The sequence below is a fragment of the Hemicordylus capensis genome, chromosome 3 (genome assembly GCF_027244095.1).
Source record: "Hemicordylus capensis ecotype Gifberg chromosome 3, rHemCap1.1.pri, whole genome shotgun sequence".
In the NCBI taxonomy this organism is placed as follows: domain Eukaryota; kingdom Metazoa; phylum Chordata; class Lepidosauria; order Squamata; family Cordylidae; genus Hemicordylus; species Hemicordylus capensis.
The window spans coordinates 122,594,972-122,617,949 of NC_069659.1; positions in this window are offsets into that span (position 1 = coordinate 122,594,972).

The following is a 22,978-nucleotide window of genomic DNA, read 5'->3' on the forward strand; positions in this document are numbered from 1 at the left end:
CTGGGGCAAATCAGGATCTGGACCTCATGCCACCTGGGCTCTGGAGCCTTGGCGTAGAGAGGCCCACAACGCCATCTTGTCATCCTTAGCTCCCAGCACCAGGGTGGCATACAATAGGAAGGTCAAGTTTTTCCTGCACTTCAGGTCTCAGGTAGGGTTGGATGACTGCTAGCGTGCCCCGCCCGAGTACCTTATGCAATTCCTGGTTCACTTTAGAGCCTCAGGCCTGTCTTCCACCACTGTGGCAGGCTATTTGGCAGCCCTCTGTCTTCAAGGCAGGGGGCCTGGGCGACACCAACCTTGATTTCCGTGTGTGCCATATGTTGGAGGGCTGGTCACGGGTCAGCCCACCTGTACCTGACTCCCGGTGCCCATTCACGCCCGATATTATTGAGGCCCTGATAGGGTTTCTGCCTTCAGTTTTCAGGTGTTCCTTCGAGATCTCCCTTTTCCATGCTGCCATCATTGTGGCCTCCTTTGGGGCTTTTGGGGCCTCTGAGCTTTTTGTTAGAGGCAGAGCAGGGCCCAGGGAAAACGTGATAAAAAGGAGCGATTTTGTCATCTTTGCCCAGCAAGTAACATTGAGGCTGTGTTACTCCAAAACCAACCAGAGGAGCCGGGGGCAGTTGGTCACCCTGTACTGGGCAGTAGGCAAGGTGATTTGCCCGATGGCAGCCTTCGAATGCTATGTCTCCCTGGCAGGGCCCCTGCCAGGGTGCCTGTTCCAGCGCAAGGATGGCTCACCTCTTACCCAGTTTCAGGTCTGCACAGGTCCCAGCGTGGCTCCAATATCAGTGCTGCAACGTGCCCTGAAAAGGCAGGGCTGGCTTGCAAAAGTTTCCCCCTTGCACTCCTTCTGTATTGGTGCAGCATCCACTGCGGCCAGACTGGACTTCACAGAGCTTGTGGTGCAAAGAGTCAGGCGCTGGCACTCCAAAGCCTTCAAGAGTTATGTGTGGGATGTTAATGTATGATGTTTACCTGTTCTCTTTCTCTCGACAGGTTCTGCTAGGCTGCAGTGGACTGCCAGGGTGTTGATAGTGGGGCATTCTATTGTTTTCGGGGCCCACAAGCAGGTCTGAGAATCCAGATAGTGAACCCAGCTTGGAATGGGCAGCTGAGCATCTATTTCATGGATTGGTGGGGGGGGGGGCATGGTGTTCACCCAGCTCTTGTTGGTTATCCATCAGTTTTTGGCTGTTTCCCTGCCCCCCAGTGTCCTCCTGTTGCACTTGGAAGAAAATGGTGCCTTTGTTCAAGCAGCAGGGGGTGTGTTCCCTGACATATATTTTTACCATCACGAGTTGTTTCGGGGGGGGCGGGGGGGGTCAGCGTTCATTTGTTGCTCGTTGAATGCAACATTTTTATAGGAGACCTGCAGGGAGGATTGGCGGGTTTTTTGATGGTTGGTGGGCAGGGGAGGTGCCCAGCTAAGCTGACCCTCCCAGTGGCAGGAGCAGTGCAGTAAGCTGGGGCAGGACGTTTTCTGGTGAGCACCTTAAAGCAAAGGTTGGGCATCAGGAGGAGTCCGGGGCAGTCCTTAGAGGCCTCACGGCTCAAGGAGCACGGGCGCTGGAGTTACTCCTTCCTGCAGGGTTGCACCCTCTTCAAAGGTCCTCCACAGCTTGAAGGTTGGAGGGGAGACCCAAGCTGGCTGCGTTGACACAGGTCGGCTAAGATGGTAGCAGTCACCACAGGGATGATGCTGGCCAGAACCAAGGTGTATCGCCCGCTCTCCATAGGGAATTCACTGGGATCAGTGAATAGTTAGTTGCCACAGTAAGAGGGGGAGGGGGTTGGAGCGCCAATCCTCCTCATGACGTTGTTTTGAACAATAAAGTTGTGGCCCACATTTAACTCCATATTCTGTGTCTTGTGTTTTCATTGCTCTGGGTGTAAAAACCTCAATCCTCAATGACAGAACTTGGGTCAGGTCCTGATGAATAGATCTTATTGTTCAGGAGGGGAAGATTAAGGTGTATATGAATCCTTTGTTGACACTTGCATAATATTTGATCAACATCTATAACCATGATCTTAAAGGGTCTGTAGGCCCATGTTTCATATTCCTGATCCATGTACCATCATTTAAAAACTGCAGAAACTCCACTGCTCAGATGATCAGTAGAAGCAGTGGGATTTCCCTTTGCTGCCAAATAGATGACTGGCAACACTAACCATTTTGGAAAAGTTCCATGCACTGTATCAGGTGTGTGCATTTCACAAAGAAATACTAAGCTTACAGATTGTTTGGTAAAACATAGAGTGAATTGCTGTTCCAGTTTTTATAGGTGATTTAAATTGCAGTTTCTTCTCATGTGTTCAGATTTCCATCTCTGACCTTCTCTTTAATTGCATTATGGAACTACTTTTTTAAGACTGCATCGTTTGTACAGCACAATGGAGCTTAGACTGAATAACCTTGAAATACACAATAAGCTCCTGTTTATAAACCATGTTTCATACACACACATATGTTTCTTTGTGCTTGGCATTTTGGTAGAATAACTTACAAAAGGGACCTTCATCACAACACGAGCAATTACTAGGTAAATTGTGCTATTCTTTTCTCTCCCCCAGAGACCCTTTCTTAACAGTTGTTGAATATAGAATATGAGCAAAATATGTAAAACTTTGTTGAGGTTTGATTAATTTTGTCAGACACAATGGGCCTGGTCAACATAATGAGCAATCATGTCAGCCAGAGTGCTGAAACCATCAGGAGAGGGGTGAGTGTGAATCAGACTGTATATGATGTAGCCATAGCAATCCTGGATAACCACCACCAGAGAACATGCTTCTACAATTAGAAAATTGCTGCTTTCATATTCATATTTAGACTCTGTTGCACAATAGGGATAGGAATTATGCTCTGCATACCCATAGCACTAACTGGATTACATTTCTTTAGCTTCTTGTCTGTACAGAACGGAGCATACATATATACATACCATTCATTCATTACATTTATACCCCCTTCTTCCTTCAAGGAGCTACCTAATGATTAGACTAGCAAGCTAGAGGTTGCTGTTCAAATCCCCGCTGGTGTGTTTCCCAGACTACGGGAAACACCTATATAGGGCAGCAGCAATATAGGAAGATGCTGAAAGGCATCATCTCATACTGCGTGGGAGGAGGCAATGGTAAACCCCTCCTGTATTCTACCAAAGACAACCACAGGGCTCTGTGGTCACCAGGAGTCAACACCAACTCGATGGCATACTTTTCTTTTACTTCCTTCAAGGAGCTCAGAATGGTGTAGTTTATCCTCACAACAACCCTGTAAGGTAGGTTATGCTGAGAGTTAATTGATTGGCCCAGAGTCATCCAGTGAGATTCATGGGTGCATGGGGATTTGAACTCGGGTCTGTTTATTTTATTTATTGTTTAATTTATATACTGCCTTTAATTAACATAATCCCAAGGGTCTACCCAGCCCAAGTCAAACACATTGGCCACTCTACCATCTGGGCTCTCTATCAATATCAAATACAGAATGAAGAAACTAGTAAGGCATACTTAAAATATGCTTTAGACTTTTTTAGGTGCATGTATTTTTGTTACATATGGTCATAAAGCCATCCCATGTTGTGAATACTCAGTACCAGCTTTAATGGTGTCTAACCAGTGTTGATGACCAGGGCTCCACACTTCAGGATCCCTGGGGCAAAGATGATCATACCTGTATTTTTCACGGGGTGGGGGGAAGGAACTTATTGACATTCTACTGACCTCCCCTCCCACACCTGAGTGCCAGGTCTCCACCAGCTTTTGCTGTTCAAAAACCTGCTGCAATTTGCTTAGCCATACAGGGACATATGAGACTGTCTTATACCATAGCTCAGTATTGCCTACATTTACGGGCAGTGGCTCTCCAAGGTTTCAGGCAGGAGCATCACCCCAGCCTACCTGGAGATGCTAAAGAGTGAACCTGGGCCCTTCTGCATGCAAAAGAGATGCTCTGCCACTGAGCTACAGCCTTATCTCTGTTTCTCACAATGCTGTATACTCCTGTATAAATCCCTTCTGAGGAAGGTGCTGTATACTCCTGCAGTTCACATAAAGGTAGCTAATAGATCCCTTCTGAGGAAGGTGATATCAAACTGTGCTGTCCACCCAGTCTGCGTCTGGACACGAAGGGCAGAGATACTGTCACTTTTGGACAGGACAGTGTTTCTGGTGTGCTGAGACACCAGTGTGTCAAGTTGCTAGCAGCCGTTAGCAGCTGGAAGGTTGGCAGTGGGACCAGGTGCTGAGAGTGATGGACTAATATCTAAGATGACAGCATCAGCAACTCAAATCAGCTGGAATCAGATCCCAGCTTTACAGATTACCTCATATTTTATCCCCACTTTACAAGCACATACCTTAATTCTAATGGATCTTCCAGTGTATTTTTAATTGCAAGTCAGCTTGGGAATTGAGAGCATCATCATGGCTGAGAAGTGAGGTATGAATATAATGAAATACTATAGACCAAGGCTGCTCATGCTTCACGGGATGTAGGAGAGAAACCCTCATATACCTATGTGCTTAGTGTCCCATAAAACAGTTTCTGAAAGTTTTTTTAATATTTGGATAGAGGGAAGGAGAACTGATGGAAAACAGTATTTTATTCCCCTGCCAACTAGGTAAAAGGAAGCAGCAGATCCACAAACTTCCCTAAAGCAATACAGATGGCTGTCTTCTAGGGGTTTGCATGGAACCTTCTGGCACAGTTTGGTTTGAGGCCGAACAGGCCTCAAACGGAACCGGGCCAGTTCGGTCTGGCTCCTATCGAACCAACCCCTGTGTCTGGTCTGGCAGGTACGCGAACTTAAAAAAAAATTAAATGGAAAGTAACTACCTGTAGCCCCTTTGGGGGGCTTGCTGTAGCTGCAGGGGTGGTGGTGGAGGTCCGTGAGGGTTCCCTCTCCCCCCACTGACCTCCCTCATCACTGCTGCGGCTGGGTAAATGTAGTCTTTTGGGCCCTTTCAGGCCTCCGTAAAGGTGAGCGGCGGCCATTTTGGCTGCCGCCACACATGTGCAAATGCCCTCTGTGAGGCCCTAAGCAGACCTAAGTTCATGGACCTGCCGGACTGGACCAGTGGTTCGGTTCCAGTCCAGACGGAACTGGAGGCGGGTGTGTGTTTCGGTTCGATCACAAACCCACGAACCCCTGGACTGAACCGTTGGACCACGGACCAGTTCTGCACATCCCTACTGTCTTCTTCAGAAGCTTGTCCTATAATCTTGGTACTAGATCCGTAAGAAGTTAGTTCTTCATCTCCACTTGTCATACATCCAGTGGTGGTGAAAGACCTGCAATGATATTCGAGCACCTCAGTATTTAGACCAGGACTGCATAAGTTTGGCCTTCCAGCTGTTATTGTACTACAACTCCCATCATCTCCAACTACAGTGGCCCATAGTTAGGGATGATGGGAGCTGTGGTTCAACATCTGTAGGAGGGCCAAAGTTGTGCAGCTCTGGTTTAGACAAAATCATACGGGACAAGCTGGTTCTTAAGGTATGCTGGTCCTAGCTTTAACAGTCAAAATCAGCAGTACATATGAAATGGGCACAGAAACAAATTGGCAACTAACAACATACTCACCTCCTGCATGGAAAGCAATGCAATGTGGCTAATTTTTGGTTGGACTGTTCCTACTCATTACCATGGTGCTGAGTGTATGAAAGATTGGAAATATTTTCAAATAACATTCTATGCTAAACTATTTTATATGGTGAGTCTTCTGAAGCAGAACAAATTCTGCATATATTCCCCCCTTCTTTCTCTATTTTCCCTTTAAGATGTACTTTCTGCCTAAAATGGGGCTTCCTTTTCCCTTTGGGAAAGGAAAGCAAAAAACAGGGGTGAGAGGATGAGATCAGTTTTTCCTGTTGAATGCATTGATATAGGATTCCTGCAGCTAGCTGTTACACAGGAGATCTCTCTCTCTCTCTCTCTCTCTCTCTCTCTCAAAAGGAAAAAGGACTAGTAGCTCTATAAAAAGATATCCCTACATAAAGGCTGGTGACTAATACTTAAAAACACACAATGAAATGAATAGAAAACAAACTATTCTTACTATATAAAAGGCTTGACATCATTACACATGGTAAAATGTTAGTGCCAAGCATAAGAGGTTTTAGAATCTAACAGAATTTACTTGCTCAATGGCTTCTTGAAAATCTGACTATGGAAAGAAAAGCAGCCATTGCTACTAAAAGTGGTGTGTTTTCTTTTTGCAATACAAGTTGGGTTTTGGAGGTGAAGTGTCATCTAGCTGAGGGCTACAGGCTGGAGGACACTTCAGTTACACCAGTTTAGTAAAACAAGAATCAACAGTACCAGCCTGGATAAAGATCTTTTACTGGGCCTACAAGCAGCCTGTGCCCCCAACATCCCTCCGATCAACCAAAGGAATTGCTGCCTTGTCTGGATTACTGACTACTACTACTACTACTACTACTACTTATATACCCCTTATCAACAAAAGTTTCCAAAGTGGTTTACATGGTGGGGGGGAACCCACAGAACTCTTTGTCTCCAAAGGGAGATGGCTCCCTATCTCATAAGGTAGACACCAGCAACAGCCACTGGACAGATGCTATGCTGGAGTTGGATAGGGCCAGTTCCTTTCCCCTTTGCTAAATGTAAGAGAAGTACCATTTAGAAAGATGCCTCTTTGCTCAGTGATGGTTACTTCTTAATTGCCTATTAAATAGTTTTATTTTACTTGTTTAATGTCAATTCCTGTTGTGGTGAGCTTTAATTCCTCATTCTTCTCATCTTTTTCTCTTTTCACTTTTAATAGCACAATATCTTTATTTTGACATAACATATTTTATCTAAAAGTAAAGAGAGCAGTAATTAAAGCCTCATCTCCCTCTTGCAGGAAAAGAAACTGAAGTTGAGGCTTTCAGAGAGGCTACTCAAAGGACACTTAGGAAGCTATTCCTCATTAATCCCTTGGCCACATTCTACAGGAAGCAATACACCAGGCATGACCCGCACCAGGGGCGTAACTATAATAGGGCAAGGGGAGACAGTTGTCTAGGGGCCCACTGCCTTGGGGGGCCCCCCAGAGGCAAGTCACATGACTGACTCCCCCAGCTGCACACCTGCCCAGGCTTCCTTCAGTTGTATTCATCCTCCGAAATCGATGTGAGTGTTAAGACCTGGAACTACCAGAACAGCATGTCTTTCGCTAGTACCATTACATGACTTGCATCGTCCACAATTTACAAAACCTTAAAAAAAAAATTAGGATGATGTTCTGTTGTGGCACATAGGGGTGTGTGTGTGTGTGTGTGTGTGTGTATGCTTTTTGTTGCCACTATTCAGCCTCATTTAAGATTTCTTTACTTCATGAGCTGAGTTTCAGTGAGGGGACGCATTTTAAAATCTTGTCTCTGGGCCCACTCCAACCTTGCTACGCCCCTGACCTGCACACAGGAAACTTTTCATTACAATTGGAAAGGACCTTTGGTGAATGAAGACATGATAGAAGGATCTTGGCTATGAGATGGAGCATTGCTGAATTATATAGCACTTTATTAAATGCAGCTTTAATTCCACTTCCAGCTAATTATGAGGAAATAACCCCTCAGCAGCACTAAAAGGCTCTAGTGTAGAAGCAAACTCTAAGGCTGTTTTTCAGTAAAAAGAAATCAGACTATTGGAAGATGGTCATGCAACTCTTGTGTAGCGTTTAGTTCAGTGCCTACACCATGTGGTTAGAGCAACCCCATGTTTATGTACTGCACACCTTAATGGGAACATCCAGAGAATGATAACATGGCACTGCAGAAAAGGAGGTCATTCACACAATCAAGAACTGTGTTCTATCCAGGTTTGGGAGCTGTGAGTAGGGGTGTGCAGGGCACTGGCTGGTCTGGTTTGGTTCGAGTCCAAACTGAACCCAAACCAGACTGAGCCAGTTCATTCTGGCACCCCCTAGACCCACACACACACACACCCCGGATCTGGAGGGAGTTTGCAAGGATTTTTTTTTAGTTTTAATTTTTTTTTTTACGCTTATCCCCTCTGGGATAGTTGTTTGAGGTGGGGGGTGGGGGCTGAGGTTCCCCTTCCCCCTGCTGGCCTCCCTTATTTAAGAAAACGGCCATTTGGCTGCTCTGCGGCTGCCCTACGGTTGCTCTTTGGCCTTTCCCCTTTGGCCCGGCGGCCATTTTGGGGGGCACCGTGCCTGCGCAATGGGCCTCTGATGGCCTGGCATGACCTGAATCCAACTCTAGTGTGTTTGAAATTTGCCGCGTATTATTAAAAATAACAACAAAACCCTTTATCTCAACTTTATTTTATTTTATGCTTGAAGTTGTATGACAACAGTGATTCACCTACGCCATTTCTATACTGTATTCATTTTATGGTCCCTAGTTTAAACTGGAGATAATTTCCTGTTGATTACAAAAAACAAACAGTCCAAAAAGTTATTATCTCATTTCCTGGTGCCAAAACATGCAGACAGCTAATATTTCCTCGTTTCTCTGGTAAAGGGGAAAGCATTATTTCTGAGGCAAGGGAAGATGGACTTTTCTCCAATAATTGCTATTTTTAGAGCTCCCCTGGCATACAAGAGGCAATAAACAGGACTGTGCATTTTGTGATCTGAGTTTTCATTTTGCAATAAGCTTGTGAATTGCTTGATTTCTAAAATAAAGAGGTACTGATTCTCAAGCCTTCGGGGACATCAGGTCCTCTGACCCAGTTGATCTTCCCCAAACTCAGATATTCTTGGGGTTGGTTGTGGTCATTGAGTATTGAGAAAAAGATACTCTGCCTGTGTGAAAGACAGGCACATAGCCTGGCACTCAGTACTGGTACTGAATAAGTCCTTGAAGACATTCATGAATGCCACACATTTCATACAAAGAGTTATCTGTATATGTCAAGGAAGGAGGATTTCACTTCTGGCTATATTTGGAGTTAAGAAAAAAATATTTTATGTAAACATTATTTTTTTCTTCTTCTCCCCATTCAAATTATATTATTGGGGTATTCTCTGTGAAAAAATGTTTTCTGAATATTTGATGAGGAAAAAAGTATGCTTTTAATTGTGATTTTAAAAGCTTTAATAATTTATGTTATAGTTTTTCTACTCTATAAAAACTATATAGTTTTTCTCATTGGTCTTCCACTTGCTTTTTGTAAACTGGACATTTTTATTTTATTTTATTTTATTTTATTTTATTTTATTTTATTTTATTTTATTTTATTTTATTGTTAATTAGAAAATCAAGTTTGGTTAATTAATCCAAAAGTCACAATTATACCTCTGAAGTAGCAGTTCTTTGGGAAGTTTTGCTGGTTATTTGCACTGAGCTAGAGGATGTACTGGAGCCCTCTAGTGGCTTGGCATGGATCATACACCACCATACTCTAGAAGAAACATTCTGAAGATGTCTAACATTTAACAGGGATGTGTGGACCGGTCTGGCGGTCCGGTCCGGGGGTTCAGGGGTTTGGTTTGACCCCGACCAACCCCCCGGTTCCATCAGACTGAACCACCAGATCTGGTCTGTGTGGGTTCCCTCTCCCCCCGCCGGCCTTCTTCATCACTGCCACAGCCCGCCACGGCCGGGTAAATCTGAGCATTTTCAGCCCTTTGGGGCCTCCATACGAGCGCGCGGCTGTCATTTTGGTGGCTGCCGCGTATGTGCCAATGCCCTCTGCGAGGCTGTAGCCAGACCAGACCAGGGGGATGTGGGGCTGGACCGAACTGGCCCGGTTCTGTTCAAGGCCATTCCGGCCTCATACCAAACTGGGCCAGACGATTCCATGCACACCCCTTACATTTAACTGCTATAATTAGGGACCTCTGAACAAAATATTGGTCCCTCCAAATAAACGAGGATGACTCCATCTCTATACCAGTGGTCAACAGCTTTGGTTTATACTTCCAGGTGCTTTTTTAAAAATATGGCTAACTTAGCATCATTCGGATTTTGTGGATTTGTTTTGAATGGCATGATCTGATAGGCCCAATCATTCAATGGTTGGACCTATCAGATCAGGTACGGGCTATATCAGTTGGCTCTATAAAGAGGATAAAACCAGTATCTGTTCATTGCAGTGATGCCATATTATATAAACTGTGCTGTGACATATATGAAATTCTAATTTTTTGAGAGTATTTCATAGAGAAGTAGCTGATAAGTTTATATAGTAAACTGCTTACATCCTATCCAAAGTAAAAAAAATCCTGTATGTAAGTATGTATGTATTATTCTCATTTTAAATAATGCCTTCATCCTGTGACCCCAGAGCTGTGAACAGCAAATTAAAAAGAGCATAATAAAACAACCATAAGATTTCATTAAACAACACACTCAAAATCAACCAACTCAGGTACAACCAACTCAAAGGAGGCAAAGAAGAGCTACTCATTGGCCAAAGGCCTGCAGGGCAGTCTGTCTTTACCTCTCAAAAGCTGCTAGTGAAGGAACCATGTGGATCTTCACTAGTAATGAAGGAGCCAGTAGATTTCATCCAGAAGATTGCATTTGGTTATCTCCTGTCAAAATGCAAATTCGCTAGATTTAAATAATAATAATGACTAGAGTATATAGAATATTCTATTTTTCGATACTGGAAACTTTAAAAAGTAGATTACTTTGCAGCTGAATTTCATTTTTAAGTATGGTTAATATTTATCTGATGGTGTGTACTGAGTGTTTTGTTGTGTTTGGCAACACTCCAAATGTACCTCTCTCATACAAAACATTTTCATTTTCCTCTGTGGGACCTGGTATCATGTTGACAGCCAATTCTTTCTTCACATCAGGACTGACAGCACAGCATGTGAAGAACATCAAGAGCTGGTGTAGCACAGTGGCTAAGAGTCTGAGCTATGAATTAAGAAAATCCTGGTTCCAATCTGTCCTGACCTGGCAAGTTGGTCTTAAGCACCTTCTCGGACTTAGCCTCAGTCCCCCCCCCCACCAATCTTCGATATGGACCCTGACCTTATAGGGTTCTTGTAAAGAGTACAACAAAATAACCTGTCTAGTGCTTTGAGCCCTGAAAGTCCCAGATAAATGCTAAGCAGATTGATCATTAATGTTAAAAATGTCATTCATTATGTTTAGCAATATATATGTAACCAGGGAGGTCCGGTTGCAGTTCCCACCAGCACAGTTTGTGGTGACTCAAAAGCTGGCCCTCTCTAGGGTTGCCCTGGGACTTTGGAACACACTGAGCCTTGTCTCATGAGCAGTGAGAAGGGCGCATGTGCGGGCTGCGGGGAAGGCGGATTAAAGCTACCTTCCCTGCAGATGATCATCTCCCCTTCTCTTGGTGGGCAGATTGCCCACCCAAATGAGCAGAAGCTGTTCCTAGCAGCTCCAAGGGTTGGGGTGCTGGGATGCACAGCCATGCATCACCCCGCCCACATGTGTGGTGCATTATGGCCCCCTCCCCGAGTGTGCCATGACACATGACACATGAGCAAAAACCCCCGAGGTTAATGGCTCCCTTAACCTGATTTTCAAGGGACGCTACTTTCCTGCCATGTTGCTGCTGGGATTGGACTGATCCTGGTGGTTCACACGGGTGTGCAAAATTATTTGTACTGTTCTAATAGTCTGGTTTTGCATGCATGTGTGAATAGCCTCGCTCCTTAATGAAATTAGAGGCTCCCCTTCTCTGGATGTTTTAATGAAAGATCTGAAAACATACCTGTTTAGTCAGGCTTTTAGTTCATAGCTTTAAAGTTTACAGTTTTAAAGTTTTCATCTGTATTTTAAAATGTTTTAATTGTGTTAAGTCAACAGTAACAGAAAACAAGTCATGTGTAGATTGCATTTTTATCCTTACCTTCTTCCAAGACCCTACAATTCAGAGCAGTTGTACAAGCTTCCCTTCATTTTATCTTTACAACAACTCTGTAAAGTTGGTTATAGGGATGTGCACAAAATTGATTTTGTGTTTTGTTTCAAGCTCCTAGGAGATTTTCGGGGAAAGCTTAAAATTTTGTTAAAAATCGCCCACTTGCCCATTTCTTTTATGAGTATATTAGGTAGGATCCATCATGACCTACCACACAATCTACTTCCCTAGCAGTTACGCATGGGGGGGGGGAAAATTGGGTGTTCCGAGTTTCCCCATTGTTCCCTATGGCTGGAACAAGCTGCATTCACAGAGTACACATAAGTTTTGCATTGCAGCTTGCAATGCCACAGCTGCTGGTCTACAGATCAGCAATGAAGTGCACACTTTTGTCAGCATGGGTATAGTTGTTAGAGTGTAGGACTAGCACCGAGAAGGACCGAGTTCAAATTCCCATTCAGCCATGAAGCTCACTGGGTGACTCTGGGCCATTAATTTCTCTCTCAGCCTTACCTCCCTCACAGGGTTGTTGTGAGCATAAACATAACCATGTATACTCTGGGTCCCTTGGAGGACATGTGGAATATAAATGTAATAGATAGATAGATAGATAGAGAGAGAGATAGATAGATAGATAGATAGATAGATAGATAGATAGATAGATAGATAGATTGCTGTGTGCCATAGTCCCAAATTGGCCTCCCTGCATGCCTGGCACTAGGAGGGCACCACCCAACTGATGAAGGTGCTGCATGAGGAAATCTTATAGCTGGGGGCAAGCATTAGGAACAGTCAGCAGAACCCAGGATTCTCCACCACGTGGAATGGCTGGTTGTTCAAAGCGATCATCTTGGAAATGGCCCCGGTGATGAGATGAGGCTTTGGGAAATCAGATTGCTTGCCCACTGACAGCACCCAATGAGCAGGCCACATTCCCCTGCTTAGGAACAGGAGCAAGTGCCTTGCTGCTAATTGAGAACACAGCTGGCCTATTGCTGCTAGTAAGAGCAGGGCCCCCTGGGTGACGCAGTTGCAAATGCTTAAGCATCCCCAACATCTCAATATTACCACTCTGCTCCTGCCTCTGCCTTGCACCCTCCTGGGCATCTTGGCGTTTTTAAAATTCAAGGCCCAACTCTGATGGGCAGAAAGAAACAGCAGCTTTAAGCTGGGTATTTATAAATGGGTTGTGGGGTCGGGGTGGTCTATTTATGCTGTGTGTGCCACGCACATGGTGCTATCTATAACACTGTCGTGCACACACAGAAGCTAGAACAATGAAATCCCCCCACCCTCATATAAGGAAGTAGGCTGTGTTTGGGGTAGGGTGGGGTTTGGAGGGGAGTGAGTGTGGTGAAATGTACAGTATATAGAAGCTGGTGAGTGAGTGCATGAGTGTGTGGGGGTTACCCAAGTAACCAAGCACAGAAGGTTCAGAGGGGGGAGGATTTAAGAAAGGCGGTGGAGACCGAGAGTGGGGTGGGGAGAGAGAGAGTTGGATTTAGTTGTGTGGGAGTAGAAGGTGTTTTTGAGCTGGGGCTTGAGAGTTTGGGGTGTGTGTGTTCTGAACAGGACAGATTGTACAGGTTGTGTACAGATTGTACAGGTTGTACAGATTGTACAGGTTGTGTGGAACTTGCAGGGTAAATGTTTGGAGCCTCAGAACGAGCAGTATTCTGGGCAGCTCCTAGTAACAGGCAAGAAGGTCTGGAGGAATTCACTAAGTTTACAAACCCAAGTTTAATTACCTCTGTCCCAGTTATCTCACCTCCCTATTTGTTATATTTTAGCCAGAACAGCTGATGTACCTAGTAACTTGGTAGAGAAGCTTATGTGCCCTGTTTCGCAGAGATCTTTATTCTAATCAGTAAATAATACACTTATTCTTGTTTTCATTTTATACCTCATGCTTTGTTTCATTTTATATCCTGAACATATATGCCTATCCTGCACTCATGAGGCTACGCAACCAAAAGGCGTTGAGTACTGAGAGCAGGGTAATGAAAATTTATATGGTGGCAGTGAGGGGAAGTAAACATGGAATGAATTTCCAGAACCTGGAGACTAAACTGTCATAGAACAATAAAAACACATCAGCACCCTAGAATTGAGAGGGGCATGAGGGTGGGACCCTGACAGTGAGCAACAATGGATTAGGTCTAAGGGAAGGGAAGGAAGAGGGGATTATTATGGCCTCTCCAAAACCACCCCTCCTCTCCTACAGACATATCTAGTACCTAATCCCTTCTCCGAACTAGGACCTATTTAAATAACTCTAACCTGACTGGGGGTGGGGCTTAGCTTTCAATGTCTTCGGCTGCAGTCTGGCTAGGTGCTGTTCTCAGAGGCACTCAGGCTGAGCAGACCCTGGGACTCAACAGCTGGGGATATGGCAGGTGGGTGCCAGTTAGGCACTCACCCATCCAAAGAATCAAAAAAGAAAAAGTTGGTGGGGGAACACCAAAAAACCACCAGGGAAACAGAGAGCCTGGCAGGCTGGGCACCAGACAGACGTCACAGAACACACCAGCCTACCACCAGCAGCAAATGTACAGTTTAGGGCCACAAAAGGACAAAATAAATAGTCAACACAGCACCCCAGTTATTAAAGCCATTGGGGGCCGACTACAAGAAGAAGGAAAAATCCACAGAAGAATAAAAAATCCACAGCAGCATCCAGTTAAAGCCACTGGGGCTGTAGGGAAAAGAAAAAAGAAAAGAAAAAAGAAAAGAGAAAAGAGAAGAAATGCAGTTGGTTGGCACTGCAAAAAAAAAAGTGTGAGGGAGAGAGAGGGAGAGAGAGAGAGATGCCAGCAGGCACTCTCTGTCTTTCTCTCCACTGGGCAAGTCAGGCCCAGACACAACCAGCAGTCTGCTCTCTGCTTTTCCAGTCTCTGATCCTTCCTCCTCTCCTAATGCATCCTCTTCAAGAGAGGCAAACTATAAGGGCTCTCTCTGCCTTCCTTCCCCTTTTAAATACATTTTGAAATTCTCCCTTTGCTCCATTTTGAAACCCCCTTCCTCTCCCACCCCCCACAGCCAATGGGGGCACAGTTGCCCATGGCAGCACTTGATTTGTATGATCACAAGCCAAGAAGCAAAGAGATCACAAGTTGATTGGAAGCCAGTGCCAGAAAATCAGCAAGGGGAAAACTGGCCTCCAAAATAGTGCTCAAAACATTGAAATGTTTAGAATCGAAATGAGGTTGCTTTGTTTTGAACTCAAAACAGCCCCTTTGTTTAAAGGGTGTTTTGTTTTGAGCTTGAAAATTTTGAAATGGCCCATTCTGAGTCGAAATATATTGGCGTTGACATCTTGCACATGGTTCGAAGCGAGTGACTGGCCCAAGGTCACTAGTGATTTCTATGGCTGAGTGGGAATTTAAACTTGGGTCTTCAATGTCCTAGTCTGCCACTCTAACCACTACACCATCCTAAAATCAGCTAATACTGAATAGCCTTAATTTCTTCTTCTGGACATACATCCCGATCAAGAGATCTTGATTGTAATAGCAAGACTATTACTATCTTGGGTTCTCTCCTATTTCCCTTTTCCAGACAGAAGACTGGTGACAGGATGAAGGTAGTGTTCACATTAGTCCATGCTCCCCACCCCCCACCAGACATATCCCAAAGCAGACTGGAAAGAAGAAGATAGAAAAGAGCAGCAGTAGTTGCTTAATTTTGTGTTCAGGAATGATGGAGGATTTTTTGACATACATAATGAACCTCCTCTTTTGCATGCAGCAGAAATAACCTACTTATGGTTATTTTCATGTGTAGCCTGCAATGAAATAGTAAGTTGTCTATTTTGCAAAGCAGGACTTCTAGCAAAAATGACCAAAGTGTGTGCATGAGCAGAAGGCTATCACAGCTCCAGTGCCTCTTTAATTCAGTGGGTAATAGGTTGAATTTTATTTTATTTTATTTTTTTATTTTTGCATCTCTCCTCTTCGTACAATGAGCCCAGAGTAGTATACAAGGTTATGTTTATCCTCACAACTACCCTGTGAGGTAGGTTAAGTTGAATGAGAAGTGACTGGCCCAGAGTCACCCAGTGAGTTTCATGGCTGAGTGGGGATTTGAACTCAGGTCTCTCTGATTCTAGTCCAACACTCTAACCACTACACCTGTAGAACCTTCTTTGGAAGATAAAAATTCATGAGACTGAATCACATATTCTGCCATCCATATTATTCTTCAGGCCCTTTTATGCCTAAAATAATTGTTCACTTTTAAACTATAGGATTACTAAAAATAGATTTTTGTTGCTCACGCCCCAGTGAAAGACAGATGCAATTTTCTTCTTTTCCTTGAATATAGATTTCACAAATAAGCAGAGTGCTGGAAAGATTTATGATTAAAATATAAATTTTTCATAATGCTTGATAATCTATCCACTGAAGCACTTCTCCCAAGAGGGTAAGGTACCCCTGTGAGGTAGGTGGTCTCTTACAGCAGCTATTTACCCTTGAAACAATGTTATATGGCCAGTGGGTGACCCTTGCAATCCCCTGCCCTTTTGATACTTTCAGGGAATTATAATGTAACTATGGAAGGGGTAAAAGTGTGAAATGGCACTTCCTTGTACTGATATCTCATCCTCCTAGAGTGTTTAAATGATGCTTTTAAAAGCATACTAATGCTACTTGTCTGGATTGACTGCAGCAGGATCACAAATCTCCAGGTTCCAATGTGTAGTGATATCTTCACCATTTGTCAGAGACTAGAGACCTCTTGGTAGTGATAATGCTACCTAGGATCTTTTATGGATGTATTTTGGACAAGGCTTGATTCAATCCTGGTTAAATGCTGGTTAACTGGAGTAGTTTGACGAGAACTGCCCTGAAATTCTGCATCCATGCAATGCATTCTGCTGGGCTCACTAATCTGGATTAACATTAAACCAGGATGCTTGCAATTGTGTGAATGCCACCAAAGTTTTGCATTTGTAGAGTTCATCAACACTTCTCTCCATGATTGCATAGTGTGCATTAGGGATGTGCAAATTGATTCGGGTACAAATCAATTTGTACCCAAATCTAGCTGATTCAGGTGATCTGAAAACAGAATAAATCACCACGTGGTCCTTTGGCAAAATCTGGGTCCAAATAGAATAATGCCAGATTTGATTAAAATCTATTTGAGGTTTGGATTCCTCCTATTCCTCCTGTTAATCTACCCATATTCCCAGCTTTCATTTTAAAAAGAAAGCTACACTCTAGCCCTTGTAGAAGTTGAGTTATGGAGCAAAGTCTGTGGTCACTATTTTCCAAGTCTTTCATTCTGACTGTCTTTGGACAGTGCCAGCTGTCAACTGCCATGTGCCAACTACCTGCCCCACTCCACTGAGCAATGGGCTGCTAGCCAGTTTATGTTCTAGGATTTTTTTCAAGTGTTTACACTCTTTGGTATCTAATAACCTTCCATCATAATTACACACCAAAGAGTCTAAACTCTTTATGAGTCCAAACTCATAAATTCCTAAAATATAAATTGAGTACACAGTGACTTGTGGGTGAGGCAGGGGGTAGTTGGCACATGAGATGTCACTGATTCCCCACCCCCAACCACAAAGCACTGGGGTCAAAATGAACAGAAGAAATGAAGCTGTGTAATGAAGACACAAAAGAATCTAAAAACTTCAAAAATTCCTTAAGAAAAAATAAACTGAGTACCCCCAGTGAGTGTGTGTGGGTGTGTGTAGTTGACAAATGGCAGTTGACAGTTGGCACTGTCCAATGACAGTCAAAATGAACAGAAGAAATGAAGGTGTGCAATGAATCCTCATAGGGATTCATTATGAGGAAAAGTTATTATATACCAAAGAATCCAAACACTTGAAAAATAGTGAATGCACATTTTGCTCCTAACTCCATTTCTTAAAGGACTAGAAGTTAGCTTTTTAAAAAATTAAAGCTGGGGATCCATGTTATGGTTAGGATAGGGTGACTTCAAATCCCCATAATTCCCTATTATAGAAAATCAGTAAAAACTAAAAAGAAAATCAATAAAAATCAACCAAGTGTACCACTGCCTTGAAATTTGGATTGAATGTGGCACCCATGGGGTCCTACCCACTATGCAAATCTGGTGACCCTAGGACCTTTATAAGTAGTCCAAATCAATCTGAATCCAAATTGAATCTGGGGTGATATGGGGGGGACAGATTTTGACACAAAACAAATCAGTGGTGATGTGATTTGGGCACAAATCACATCAAAACAATCAATTTGTGCACATCCCTAGTGTGCATGATACAGACCTGTCATCCTTTGGGACAGCAATTGTGGATAGTTGAGATTTCTTGCTGAATGAAAAGCATAGTGTGCAAACCAGCCATTAAGCAACCCACAATATTGCAGTATTAGAGTTCCAATAAGGTATAATATTAAATGGAAGATTTGCAAATAGTATGTGAATTTGTTCCTGTGTATGTAGGCCACCATGGTAGTCATGGCCCATGGGATGTAGCACATGCTTACAAAGTTCATTGCAAGAAGCCACTCAATGGGCCCAGCTACTTTGGGCAAGTGGATGGAGCTTAGGGAGAGCATTTAAAAACCCTGACTTGGGTAGCACCTGATAGGGATGTGCATGGAACTAGCTTGGAGGCCCTTTATGGGCCTCCGAACTGGTTCAAAGAACTGGCAGTTCCACCAGTAGCGGGGTGCCACTTTAAGAGCGGGGGAGGGTCCACTTACCCCTCTCACCACTCCCCCCCCCACCAGCATCTGTTTCTTTAACAGCTAATTGGGTTAACAGCTAAGCGTACCTTCCTGCCAGCCCGTTGCCTCCGTTGGCCAGATATGGCCGAAAGTTCCAGATGTGCCTGGAACATCCAGCCATATCTGGCCAATGGGGGCAGCGAGGAGGCAGGGAGGTATGCTGCTACCCTGATTAGCTGTTAGAGAAAGGAAGCCAGTGGGGAAAAAGTGGTGGGAGGGGTAAGTGCACCCTCCCCCGCTCTTAAAGCAGCACCCCTGCTGCCTTTGAGCCTTCCATTCACATCCCTAGCACCTGCCACTCCTATTTGCATCCCTTTTAGGTGCAAGATCAGCCCACAGCATTGTCAAGAAAATGCTGAGGACCCATCTCCTTGGAAAGACCCACAAATGCTGGTGCCTGCAATACCATTGAGCCCCCTTAATTTCCCTCCTCCCTCTGGCACTTCTTTCAGTTATCACTCCTCCACAATGCCTTCACTGCAGTATTGCTCCAAAGTACTGCTGTGTCGGTGACATTCTGGGGAAGTTATGGTGGCTCCTCCTGAGGCAAGCACGGCTGCTGTTGTCTGTTGCTGCGGCTGTCACACACTCAGACCACTAAGGACCACCCATACAGCAGAGAGGAGCACTGCTGCTGAGATAAGCCCAAATGGGGAACTACAGACTACATCTGTAAGTTATTCCCTACAGGGGATGGGGGCCACCCTGCAAAAAGCACCTACATGTTTGCATGCAGAAGGTTCTAAGTTCCCTCCCTGGAATCTACAAGACAGAGCTTGTAGCTGTGAGGGAGACTCCTACCTGTAAGCTTGTAGCTCTGAGGGAGACTCCTACATGTAAGTTTGGAGAAGCTGCTGCCAGTCTGTGTAGACAATACTGAGCTAGATGGACCAAGAGTCTGATAAGGCAGCTTCCTATATTATTACATTCCACATTGATGTCAGAAGGTGCCCACTAGAGGGTACTTTGCACTGGATTCCCTGGAACCTGGACCTGGCCTTGGTTCCCCTAATGCTGCTAGTGAACCCCTCACTGGCCTAGTGACAGGATGCAATTTGAGTAGTAAGGAGAGAACAGCAGAAGGAGAGATGAGACCTGGTCTTGTGGTATTGACTTGTCCCCTTAGCTAAACTGGGTCTGCCCTGGTTGAATATGAATGGGAGACATGATGTGTGAACACTGTAAGATAGTCCCCTTAGGGGATGGAGCTGCTCTGGGAAGAGCAGAAGGTTTCAAGTTCCCTCCCTGGCTTCTCCAAGATAGGGCTGAGAGAGACTCCTGCCTGAAACCTTGGGGAAGCTGCTGCCAGTCTGTGTAGACAATACTGAGCTAGATGGACCAATGGTCTAATTCAGTGTATGGCAGCTTCCTATGTTCCTATGAGCATTAGAAGTTTCAAAAACAGAACAGCAAGATCAAAGTGATCACAAACTGATTTGAATGAACATGCAAAGCTTTAGCTAAAGACATTTAATATCTTTGCAAGTCTGTGATACTATAAAAAACCCATATTATTGATATATTATCCATATAAAATAAATCCATATTATATTACAGTCTATCATCCTCTTTGAGAGGAGAAAGCAAGCTGGAGGTTCAACTCAGTAAACATCAATACATTTGTTACATGTCAGACCCTAAGTGAATAGGACATCCACCCCCAGCACAATACCTCCAGTGACTATTGCTGGTGTCTATCTTATGTTTCTTTTTAGATTGTGAGCCCTTTGGGACAGGGTGCCATCTTATTTGTTTTCCATTTCTTTGTGTAATCTGCCCTGAGACATTTTTGGAAGGGCGGTATAGAAATCGAATTAATAATAATGATGATGATGATAACAACAACAACAACAACAACCCCCAGTGAGGCACTACCTTGGCGTGGTTGTGGGGCTTGCGTGCTCTGAGGAAGGTGAGAGCTATGCCAGAGGTCCAACCATACTGGACAGGTCTCACCAGAGGAGCCAGACAAAGAGTGCCTCTCCCATCAACAATATGGTGAGACGTAACTTTACTAAATCTATACTGGATCGGTCGTTGCCCGAGTCAACAAGGACAGTGCCAGGTGCTGGAGTCCCTGGACATCTGGTGGCAAGTGGGCTACAGGACTCAGGATCTTCAGTTGAGCAACCAGGGCTGGAGACTGCAGGGATACTGGAAGAAACGTCACTTAACCGGAAAATATATAGGAAAAATGCCAACAAGGAAATAATGATCTGCTATTACAAGTCTAGTCCAACTAGAAGAGGTTATTTAAAAAGAATGTACCAAATTGGGAAAGAGAAGCATCCAGATACAGAAATAACAGAACAAAGGCTAGCAGACCAGAGAAGATTCATAATAAGAAATAAAGTATTCACAGGAGTTGAGCTGGAAGAACTGCAAAGAGCAACACAGGCTCAAGATATGGAAGAAGAATTAACACCAACTGAAGAAGTTGCTCAGGTGCAGGTGGAGGAGGTGTTGGAAATAGAGGATGCCACTGTTGCTGAACTGTTTCAAAATTAAAACCAGGCAACCTCCCCTTTGCCTTCACTTCAAAAACCTGAATGCTGTTTAACAGAAAAGTAACAAGAACTAAAGAAAAAAATAACTGAGCACATGAACCAAACAACCACCAGGGTTCGACTTCCAGATCTAAAAACAGTTGCCAAAAAAACAACTTGCTCAGGCATTAAAAGATGTCAATGCTGCAGTTGCAGAGATAACAACCAATAATTTGCAAGAAACAAACCAACTCATGTACAGTGCAGCAACAATAACAACACAAGAGCTAGGATATAAGATCAGTGGACCTGTAAAAAGAGAAAGTAGTGCATCACCTAAATGGAAGATTAGATTAGAAAATAAAATTGCCAGGCTTAGATCGGATGCTAGTAAATTGAAAGATATGAAAGACAAGAAGCTGACGAATGAAAACACCAAACAGTATCTGATCCAAAAATACCATCTAGATTCAAGGGAAATTAGAGAAGTCCTGGAAATAATAAAACAGCAAACAACAGCAGAGTCAAAGAAGATTAGCAGATACGAAGCTAGAATTACACAACACAAGCAGAATCTCCAATTCCAGTCCAATCAGAGACGTTTCTACCAAAGCATAGAAGGAGACACTGCAAGTAACATAGAAACACCAAATAAAGAAGAAACAGTGCAATTCTGGGGGAAACTATGGGACAACCCAATAGATTAGAATAAAAAAGCAGGCTGGGTGAAAGAGGTCAAAAAATGTATCCAACAAATGCAAGATCTAATAATAACACCTGAATTAATAAGTGAAAGAGTAAAGAAAATTAAAAATTGGACTGCACCAGGCAACGATCAACTGCATGGCTTTTGGCTTAAACACCTAACAAGCCTTCATAAAGAACTATCAAAATAGTTCAATCACATTTTTCAAGAAGGTGATTTTGAACAATGGCTAACAACTGGGAAAACTCATCTCATAATGAGACCCAGCAAAAGGTGCAGTTCCAAGTAATTATAGACCGATAACCTGTCTGCCAACCATGTTCAAATTATTAACTGGAATAATAGCAGATGAAGTAATGCAACACTTATTAACTAGTAAGCAGCTTCCAGTTGAACAGAAAGGAAATTGTCCGAATACCAGAGGCACAAAAGACCAGCTGCTGATTGACAAAATGATTTTAGAAAACTGCAAGAGAAGAAAAACAAATCTAAGTGTTGCATGGATTGACTACAAGAAAGCCTTTGATTCATTGCCTCACACATGGATACTAAAATGTTTAGAAACAACTGGTGTCAGCAAAAACATTCAGATATTTATTTAAAAAGCCATGAGCATGTGGAGTACACAGTTAACAATCAATGGCAAAACACTTGGACAGGTTAGCATTAGAAGAGGCATTTTCCAAGGGGACTCACTATCCCCTCAGTTGTTTGTAATCACCATCACCCCACTTTCACAAATACTAAACAAAACAGGCCTTGGATACCAAACATCTAAAACATCAAGTCAAATCTAGGGGTGTGCATGGAACCGTGGAGCTGCGGTCCGGCACTGGGGTGGGGGGTTCCAATAAAAACAGGGGGGGCTTTAATTACCCCTCCCATCAAAGTCACCGTATTTTTTGTAGTAATCAGGTGGCAGGGTGCCGCCCGCTCAATCTCCGATCGGCGCAGCTCCTCCATTTGTATATATAATTGGGTGGCAGGATCGCTCCCAGTCCCTGCTGCCCCCTTCAAGCTAAGCCCCGCTTGGCTGGTGGCCGCCCCCTGCAGCTATCAAGAGGTCCATCGCCGCCCCCTTCTTGCCAAATGTTCCCCCATTACAAGAGGACGGCAGGAGAACCCCCTGCCGTCCCCTTCCCCTTTGCCGGCTGGGCTGCAAATGGCTTCTAGGAAGCCTTTCATGCTTGTGCGCAAAAGGCTTCCTAGAAGCCATTTGCA